Here is a 9,955-nt window from a genome sequence, read left to right as displayed (position 1 = left end):
AGATCTCAGAAGATGGAAAGATCTCCCATGCTCATAGATTGGTAGGATTAATATAGTAAAATTGGCCATCTTGTTGAATGTAATCTACAGATTCAATGGAATCCCCATCAAAATTCCAACTCAATTCTTCATAAACGTAGAAAGAGCAATTTACAAATTCATTTCAAATATCAAAAAAGTCATGATAGCAAAATCTATTCTCAACAATATAAGAAATTCTCTGGAAATCACCATCCCTGACCTCAAGCTGTACTACAGAGCAATAGTGATAAAAACTGCATGACATTGGTACAGAGATAGGCAGGAAGATCAATGAAATAGAACTGAAGACCCAGAAATGAACCCACACACCTAAGGTCACTTAATCTTTGACAAAAGAGCTAAAACCATCCAGAGGGAAAAAGTCAGCATTATCAACAAATGGTGCTGGTTCACAATGCAGGTCAGCGTGTAGAAGAATGCAAATCAATCCATTGTTTTCTCCTTGTACAAAGCTCAAGTCCAAGTCGATAAAGCACCTTCACATAAAACCAGATACACTGAAACTAATAGAACAGAAAGTGGGGAAGAGCCTCGAATACTTGGGCATAGGGGGAAATTTCCTGAACAGAATACCAATGACTTATACTCTAGGATCTGGAATTGTCAAATGGGACTTCATAAAATTACAAAGATTCTGTAAAGGGTGCAAGTCTTTTATTGGTTATCTGCCTTTCAATTCTCATTGTTGTTGATTTTTTAAGGGGGGCAGCAGAGTATTTCTTTGTAGCCCTGGCTGTCATGAAACTCACTATATAAACTAGGCTGGATTTTAACTTTGGAGTTCATGGAAATCTACCTACCTCTACTTCTATTCTTCTGGGATGAAAGGAATGTGCCACACCTGGTTTGCTTTTCAATTTTTAAATATCATTTAATGAGATTTCCTCCTAGTAACAGAATTTTATAAAAGTTTTTTATGGATAAGTGTTTTCATTCTTGAGTCAAACTCTTGATAAAATGTTCCAGAATTCAGCACAGCAGTAGATCTCAGGGATTATAGTTACCCTATCTTTGAACAGCCTGATTTTCAGAACACTTTTGTTCTTTATTGAGATGCCAACATTTGGATGAGGCTGCTTTTACAAGAGGACCAGAATTTGATTCTCAGGACCTACATGGCAGCTCACAATGGGTTTTACTTGACAGCCATAGCTGGAGACTCAGAGCATCTTTAAGACACCATGTGAGAGCACAGATGTATGTGGCTACAGTGAAGAATGTTGTTCTGTTTTAACAGTGGCTCACAGTACATGTACTGTAATGGTAGAGGTCACTGACTACTGAGAAAGACAAGGGAACACTGTTGAAGAGATCATCTTTGCTTTAAAAGCACCTGTTTCTTGTTGAGAAGAGTCTATAGGGAAAGAAAGTAACCTGGAATGTAGGTGGAGAACCTGAAGCTCATCTTAACATCGGAAGGCTTTGTGCTTTACGTAATGTAGCAGGCAGCTGGAGTCATGGATGGCATTTTAAACAGAGGATGACAGTGGGCACATCACAGATGTGAATGATCACTCTGGCAGGATTGGGACAGACAGACTATGAGAGTCACTGGTGATGAGCACTCTGGGAAGAGTGCAAAATAAGAACCTTGTGGAGTAAGGGTTATGGACAGAAGTGAATTCATTTAGGAGGTAATGTTAAGGCAGATGCAATACTACTCAGTGACTAGACATGGTAATTAGGAAGAGGTAAGATAATTTTTTATTTTTTGATTTCTGGTTTGAGAAACTTCTCAAGATTTCCTTCTATCACATATATGTCTGACTTAGAAACTTCAGGTGCCATCAGTTAAAACTGAAACAGAAATCTAGGTAAGAATGATAGAACTTAGGTTTGGACATATTGAGTTGCAGATATTAAATAGACAATGAGATGGCCCTATTCACTGAAGAGCTTGTCTTCAATGCAGGATACAAACTGGCTTGCAGACTTGGGTGTTATCAAGAAGATATAGTGAAGGTAAAAGAATTCTAGAATCCTTTTGACATAATATATAGACCCTAAAGAGAAAAAAGGGGGAGTGAGATTTGGAAGAGGGACATCAACACGTACAGGGTAAAGAGCAGATGTGAATAAAAGTTCATTTGGCACCTGGCAAGAGCACTGTCAAGACTGAGTGGTCCATAGCATTAAGTATTGCAAAAAGTGAGGAGCTAGGTCTCTGTCTCTCTGTCTCTCTCTTTCTCATATACACACACAGAGCAAGAGCAAAACAGAGAGTGAGAGAGAGAGAGAGAGAGCGCGTGAGAGAGAGAGAGAGAGACTTGGATTACAGAGTAACCAATTAGATTCTTCTCACATTTGCCCACCAAAGTTTTGTTTAATAAGAACCAACTGAGGATCCTTGCCAAGACTTTCCAGTATGTGAGTCTCCCTTCTGCCTCAGGACTTTTGTACTCATTTCTTTTTTTATGAATAGGTATCATAACAGCTTTCTCGTTATCACTTCCTTGTTCTCAGATCAGTCCTGAGACCTAGGATCTTATGGTCACTGAAGGAGAGGTCTTTCTGTGCTTCACAAGACCCGATTCAAATGAGCTGTGAAACAGCGTGTGAAATATTACTTTAAGCAACTCTTTCCCTTAACTGCAACTCTACAGGAATGGAGGCGTTGTTTCTGTTGCTCAGTTTTGCACTTCTAATACCAAACAAACAGTCACAAGACATTCAGAACCCAATGTATAAAAAACTTCCTTATTCTCCGATAGTATTTAGATGTTCTATAACTTCTCTAATGAGTATGTATGGAAATGAAGAGCTAAATGGAAAATCGTAGGCCAATTTCCAAGAATTTCTTCCAGCTATATTATCAGAGAGATGAGGACAACAAGACTTAGAAGACAGCTGAGCTCTAGGAATGGAGAAAGAATTCCTGGGGCCAAATGTCACCTCTGTCATGGAACCTATGTATGTTTGGAGTGATCACATGACTGATCACCTGAACATGTCTGCTATTTATCTATGTCACAGGGACATAGATACAGGTACATGAGAATTGTACTCACCAGATTAGTCAATATGGGCATTCTGTGACTTAGTTCAGACTAAAACACTTAGGACAGTTTCTGGCAGGCATTAACTTGTATGTGCTTAACTTTTTCTTTTTATAATGAGCTACTTCTCTGTCCTCTTTCTTCCTCTCCTCTTCTTCCCCCTCCTCTGAAAGGTTTTCTTCTATCACATATACATCTCACTTAGTCTATGACAAATAGTCTAAAATTAACTTTACCCCCAAGCATGTTCCTAATTACAGGACTCATTTAATCTTCCAGTGACCTGAGTAGCTTTCAGACGCCAAGGTTTTCATCAGTCCATTTTTGTGATATTTGGGTAGAAATTTGTCTACATGTAGGATGCAATTACTTCATCTGGCCTTTGGACGTGACTATATTCTTCCCCATTTAAAATAACATGACCCTTCCAGTGATATATGGTCTTTTCTTTTTAAAGAGCAACAGTTAAGATCATATTGCACCCAGTCTTCTAAATGTACAATAGAGAATGTGACTTCTTTTTCTGTGACTTTGTTCACAGCATGTAACCTACCATTTATTTCAATGAGATGTGTTCCAGGATCTTGAAACAAATTCTATTTTATGACATGCAAGCTCAGAAAAGTAGCTTTGCAGTGAAACTAAATTATTTATTTATTTTGATAGAACTTCCACAAGCTGTAGTTAACTATAAACATTTTAGTAGAGAAGATATTTATAAGGCAAATACATTTAATAGTTCATTAAAATATGCATCTAAATCCAAATGATAAATTACATTTTAGTTATAATGCAAAGTTATTCTAAACATAGGCAACACTATTTAAAATAAAGAAAATAATAACTAATATTTAACAACTGTTAAAAATGGTGGCACATCTTTGCTATATCTGTACTAAGACAGTAGGCTGGGAGAATCAGTTGTGTGAAGCCAGCCTAGGCTACATAGCAAGAAAAATACAGTAATAAGGATCTAGTATCTACACAACAGAAGACATATGACTATCACTTATGAGCATAGTCTATTGTCAACTTACTTATTGCCTTTTTAAATATAACATTATAAAATGCTTTTAAAATTTTATTTATTATATTTTACATGTATGAGTGTCTTGCTTGCTCAAGAAAATGTGTTCTATATGTTTACCTGTTGTCTGCACAGCCTGGGAAAGGCCATTGGAGCCCTTGGAATTGGAGTTACAGGCTAGTGTAAACTGCCCTACGAGCTTACAGATATGATGTGTCAGTTCAGCTGGATTATGACTGCACCTGTGGTGGTTCAGTTTTTCTGTAGATCTCCCTCCCCTTTGCTTCTGGAAACGTGGCCTCTGGTATCTGTGATGATGTCATCAAGGTGTTCAATGACATGAAAGTCCTCAAGTCCTCAACACCAGAAGTGAAGAAACAGAAGCAGGCAGTGCTTTCATGCCTTCTGTCTGAGTGAGGATATGAAGATCATCCTGGAGGAAGGCAAGAAGATCCTGGTTGGAGACTGTGAACCCCTATACCACTTTTGTCAAGATTCTGACATGTCGGGACTGCCGTTACGCTCTCTATGATGTGAACTACAAGACCAAGGAAAGCAAGGAGGACCTGCTGTTCATCTTCTGGGCCATCAAGGGTGTGCTCATTAAGAACAAAATTATCTAAGTCACCTCTAAGGATAGCTTGAAGAAGAAACTGTCAGGAATAAAGCATGAATACAAGCAAACTGCTACAAGGGAAGCAAGGACCACTTCACCCTGTCAGAAAACCTTGGTTTTGACACCGTCATCTCCCTACTCTCAAAAGAGCTGCTTTCAGCCACCTATCTGGAATGTATAGCAACCCCAGTCCTGCTCTTGGGTGTTGCAGGCTGTCCCTTTCCTTCAAGACCAGAGGAACTATAGGGATCCTATCAGGGAGAGGGCAATTCCTTCATCCCAGTTGCCAAACTTCCCTCCCACTCCCTGGACAGTCCTCCCCTCTTCATCCCTGATTGCTCTGACTTCTTCAAACTGCTTTTGATCTTCTGATTCATCCTGGATTGACACAGAACAAGTCTTGTTCCAGGCAAGCAACTTTGGGGGAGCCTGCATTTTTAATGACACCTATCCTGCACTTCCCTGCCCATCCTATGCTGTCAAATTCTAATCACAGTAGTGACTCTGTGCTTGTCTGTTTGGCTCTGTAAATGAAATGTAGAAATGACCTTCCCTGTGCCAGCTGGTTGCCCTTTTTGCCCCTTGATCTTGGTCACTCATGGAAGCAGAACTAATAATGGATCTCTATTCAAACTAAATAAATAAAAGTAAAAAGCTAACTAACAACAAAAAGACGTTTCATTAAAAAAATCCTTAATAATGATGCACATCGTTTACTGATATAGAAGGAAGACATTATTCAGAACAGATCAGATGAGAAGATAATTATTATAACAAGAACACAGACATACACCATACATGTCATTATTTATATATTATATATGTGTATATAAATATATAAATATATTTTAATAGAAAACTCTTGGATAAATTAATTCTTATGAAGTTTTTTACAGTAGCTGCATTTAGAATATGAAATCAACAAGGCTCATCAATCTATATTTTTTATTAGGTAGAGTTAACATGGTACTTATTTATATAGAAATAGTTTTAAGGAAATGAAATTCTTTACTATACAGAAGCAAGCATTCATCATCTTCTGCTATGCACTAAGTCATTGGTTTTCAACCTCTGGGTCATGACCCCATTGGGAAGTTGAATGACTCTTTCACAGGGGTTGCCTAAGACCACCAGCAAATAGATATATTTATATTGTGAATCATAACAATAGCAAATTACAGTTATGAAATATCAGTGAAAATGATTTTATGGTTGAAAGTCACCCCAACATGAGGGACTGTATTAAATGTTCATAGCAATAGGAAGGCAGAAAAATCCTGAGTGATTAAATGACTGTGTTGGGTGATATGATTCTATATACCAGAATCTTGATACATTTTTTTAAGTTAACAAAACCTCTTCAGGTTACTTGTTTTGACGAGGTAGCAGAAAATAAATCTGTAAAAAATTCTTCATTTTTGTACTCTGATGAACTAAAGTAGAAAGATCCTAAGTCAAGGCTAGTCTGAGCAGCTCAGCAAGAACTTGTATCAAAAAATAAAATGTAACAGACAAGTTGGTGGGATGGTTTCATATTAGAGTGCTTGCCTAGCATGTTGAAGGTCCTGTATAATCCTGGACACTCTAAAGAGACAAGGTTCAGTTTCTAGATGGTTATATCAAACAGTTAGGAAGTATAAGGCTGCCTGTGATAGCTCATCTCTGTGTACTCAGCAATTGGTATGTTAAGGCAGAAGGATTGCCATGGGTTTGAGATGAACTCCAGGCTGGTGTACACTACTGTGAGAATTGTATCAAAAAATAACCAACCTTATCAACACACAAACAATAAAACAAAAAGCAAAATGTCACAAAAACATGTGTCTTATCAAAAACTTAAACTTTTAACTTAATTTTTACATTTTCAACTGGGTGAGGAAGCATTAAACTTTTAACAGTTTGTTGCAGTCAGATATTAACCAAAGTAAATATTATGCAGGCTTACTTATGTTTAAGTCTATCTGGTTTAAAATATAAGGTTAAAGATGAAATATTATGGTTTGTATTTGGACAACTATTTTTTTTATGTTATCTTGGATGCAGTTTTCATGGTGTTTTAAATCTTTAAGAATGGATCACATTTTAATATTGAAACAAATTTTATTGTACATACAGCAAAGCATAATTTAAAAATTCTTCAAAATAAAATAATCAGAGGCATTTACTATTTATTAGTGTAACATGTTATAAATACTTTTATTACTGTATATTTACTAAAGATACATTTATGAAATAGTCTTCACCAATGTTTCAGAAACATATTATCTTAGTTACTGTTGTATTTCTGCAAGGAGAAGTCATGACTATTATGAGTTCTTATGAGAGATAGAATGTATTTGAGGCTTATTTACAATTTTAGAAGGTTAGCTTGTGGTCATCATGGCAGGAAGCAGACGGGCTTGTCACTAGAACAGTGGCTGAGAGCTTTACATCTTTCCTGATTATTAGTCAGCAGAGGCTGTCCATGATGGGCTTTTGATACCTCTAAACCTACTCCAGTGGTACACATCCCCCAACAAGACCCCATCTCCAAATCCTTTGCAAACAGTTCCACTAAACAGCAACCAAGCATTCTAACATATAAGCTTATGAGGGCCATTCTCATTTAAGCCAGCACAGCATGCTATTATATTTTCATTTATAAAACACAATAAAACTATATTTCATTATGTGGTCACCCCAGCTTCTCTCTAGCCATGCTGTAATGGGAGTGAATTCAAGAAACTTTTAGGAATTATAATGTTGCTACTCCAAAATGTCTATACCTGAGTCTAAAACTTTATTATTTATAAAGCAAAAATTCCCTAAATAGATTTGATAGTTCAAAGGATGTGTGGGAAAAGACTTTTGTTTTGATACTGACATAAAGAATCTAAAGGTTTATAGAAATTGACAAATGCACACATTGGTTTTTGTCTTTACCCAAGATGCTATTTGTAATACAGAGGCATTGGGTTTTCTCAGTGCTTAACTAGAGATCAATTCGGCTATCCAGGAGAGTTTTTCTTCCATTCAATGGTATCTATTTCATTAATACTTGTATGCAAGGTACATGTAATGTATGGAGTTTCACAGATGAATTCAATAGCAACCCCTCTTCTTTAAAAAAAAGACCTATACTTTTCTGTGGCTATGGATAATTAAAATACCTCCTCTTAATGCTATACAATGACAATGACATGGTATAATAGAGGCATAGTAGGGGAATGCTAGGGCGATGAGGCAGGAATGGGTGGGTGGATAGGGGAGCATCCACAGAAGCAGGGGAGGTGAGATGGGGGTTTTCAAAGGGGAAACCAGGAGGAGGGATAACATATGAAATATAAATTAATAAAATAATCAGTAAAAATGTTTTTTCCCTTAAAATCTGAATGATCACTGTTTAGGCAAGTAAAATTCTGATCTCAACCTCTTGTTTGGCAAAAGAACCATAGAATATACCAACAGATACATTGACTGATATTTCACACATTGAAATATTAATATAGTAATGCACTTTAATACATGCTTGCGCAATGTGAGTCTCATACAAAACCAAGACAGAGGCTGGGAAGTTGACTCAGTGTGTAAAATTCTTGCCCTGCAAGAATGAGAACCTGAATTTAATCCCCAGGACAAAAAGAAACCAAGTTGGGCACGGGAGAATTACTTATAATCTCAGCACTGGATATGGAGAGAGAAGTAAATTCCCAGGCCAGCCAATCTAGTTAACTTGGAGAGTTCTATGCTAATGAGAGATGCAAAGGAAACAAAACAAAGCAAAGCAACAAAAGTGCTTGGAGTTTGGGTTCAAGGCATGGACCACCACACTCAGCGTGCTTCCATCATTTGTATGCCGTGGTCTTGAAAATTACTATGGATTTAACAAACAGTTATTGTGTAGTTTTCACTAACAAAGAGTCGAGTTTACAGACATAAATGGAATGGGGTTTTGGCCCACAACAATCACCTTATGGTCTAGTGAATGAGGTAAAGGGAGAAAACTCATAGGATCTCAATATAGTCAATGCTGTGATATATAAACCGATCAACACATACTAATGTACTTTTTATTGATCTAGTCATTATCCATGCAACGTATATTTATTGACTTCTTGATAGGTACTAAGATCAATGTTTAATGTAGTGCCGAATAAAAAGAAATCTATAGACCCTACCATCATGGAGAAAGTAATGATAGTATCAATTTAACAGCTTCATCACTTATTTTTCATAAAACCATTTTGAAAATATTCTTGTAAACTCAGAGAATATGTCTTAATCTATGCGTCTGTTTGTAAGTATGAGCACGTGATATCTGCTTTGCTGAGGGACCATTTCAAATAGCAACATGAAAAATACCCCTTAATAAATGAATCTGTAAATGATATTCTAAGTGAAATGGCAGAAATAGAGATGCCGGGTAGTTTTATCATTGCTTAGTTGGGCGATATAAAGCACATCATTAAGTTTTTGATCTTTTCAGGTGTGACACTGCAAAGGAGAGCTAATGTCTGAAATCGCATGAGTTGTGTCTGTGTTTTCTTTTCCTTTCTTTGTGTCTGAATGATGTGTCTGCATGGATTTTTGTGTATCATGTGCATGGAGTGCCCATGCAGGGCAGAAGGGAAGGTCAGATCCCCTGAAACTCCGGTTACACAGAGATGTGAGCTGCCAAGTTGACTCTGGGTTCCCTGAAAGTGTATTCAGGGCTTCTGATGCCAGAGCCTCTTCTCGGACTCATGTGTATGTGTTCTTAAAGACACGTGACATAGTAGAGCTATGTTATTTCCTAGTTTCATACTTTTGGGGCTCTTGTAATTATTAGAAAATAGCTGATGCTTGGCAACATTTTAAGACTTGTTCAGTCCATAATGTTAGAGGCTGAAAGGGTCATATCAGGCATACGTTGGTTCTGACAGTGGAGCTCACAGTACATAGCATCATGGTGGGAATAGATGTAAGAAGAACCTAGGGCAAGGCACAAAGCCAAAAAGCAATGCAGAGTTTGGAATTACTTTTATAACAGCTCACTCTCACAAGAACTCTGGGTCCCAGAACAGCCACAATTCCCTTAGAGAGCCAAGTACCAAATGACCTAATGACCTCCTTCTAGGCCCACCTTTTAAAGGTCTAGGAGGCTGCCTTGTTTCCCTATCTTGGCTACTAAATTGTCATTATGAGTGTTGGGTGAACAAGTCATATCACAATTATAAAACAGACAAGTAGACAGGAAAGCGGAAGGAAGAGAGAGAGAGAGAGAGAGAGAGAGAGAGAGAGAGAGAGAGAGAGAGA

The 9,955-nt window shown here is 37.3% G+C and overlaps 1 pseudogene; it reads left to right on the top strand.

Moving 5' to 3' along the window:
* The first annotated feature begins 1,917 nt into the window (after positions 1-1,917).
* On the top strand, positions 1,918-4,927 carry LOC114629285 (annotated as a pseudogene).
* The last annotated feature ends 5,028 nt before the right edge of the window (positions 4,928-9,955 follow it).

The sequence above is a fragment of the Grammomys surdaster genome, unplaced genomic scaffold (assembly GCF_004785775.1).
Source record: "Grammomys surdaster isolate TR1022 unplaced genomic scaffold, NIH_TR_1.0 279, whole genome shotgun sequence".
In the NCBI taxonomy this organism is placed as follows: domain Eukaryota; kingdom Metazoa; phylum Chordata; class Mammalia; order Rodentia; family Muridae; genus Grammomys; species Grammomys surdaster.
This window is presented reverse-complemented; position numbering and strand designations above follow the sequence as displayed.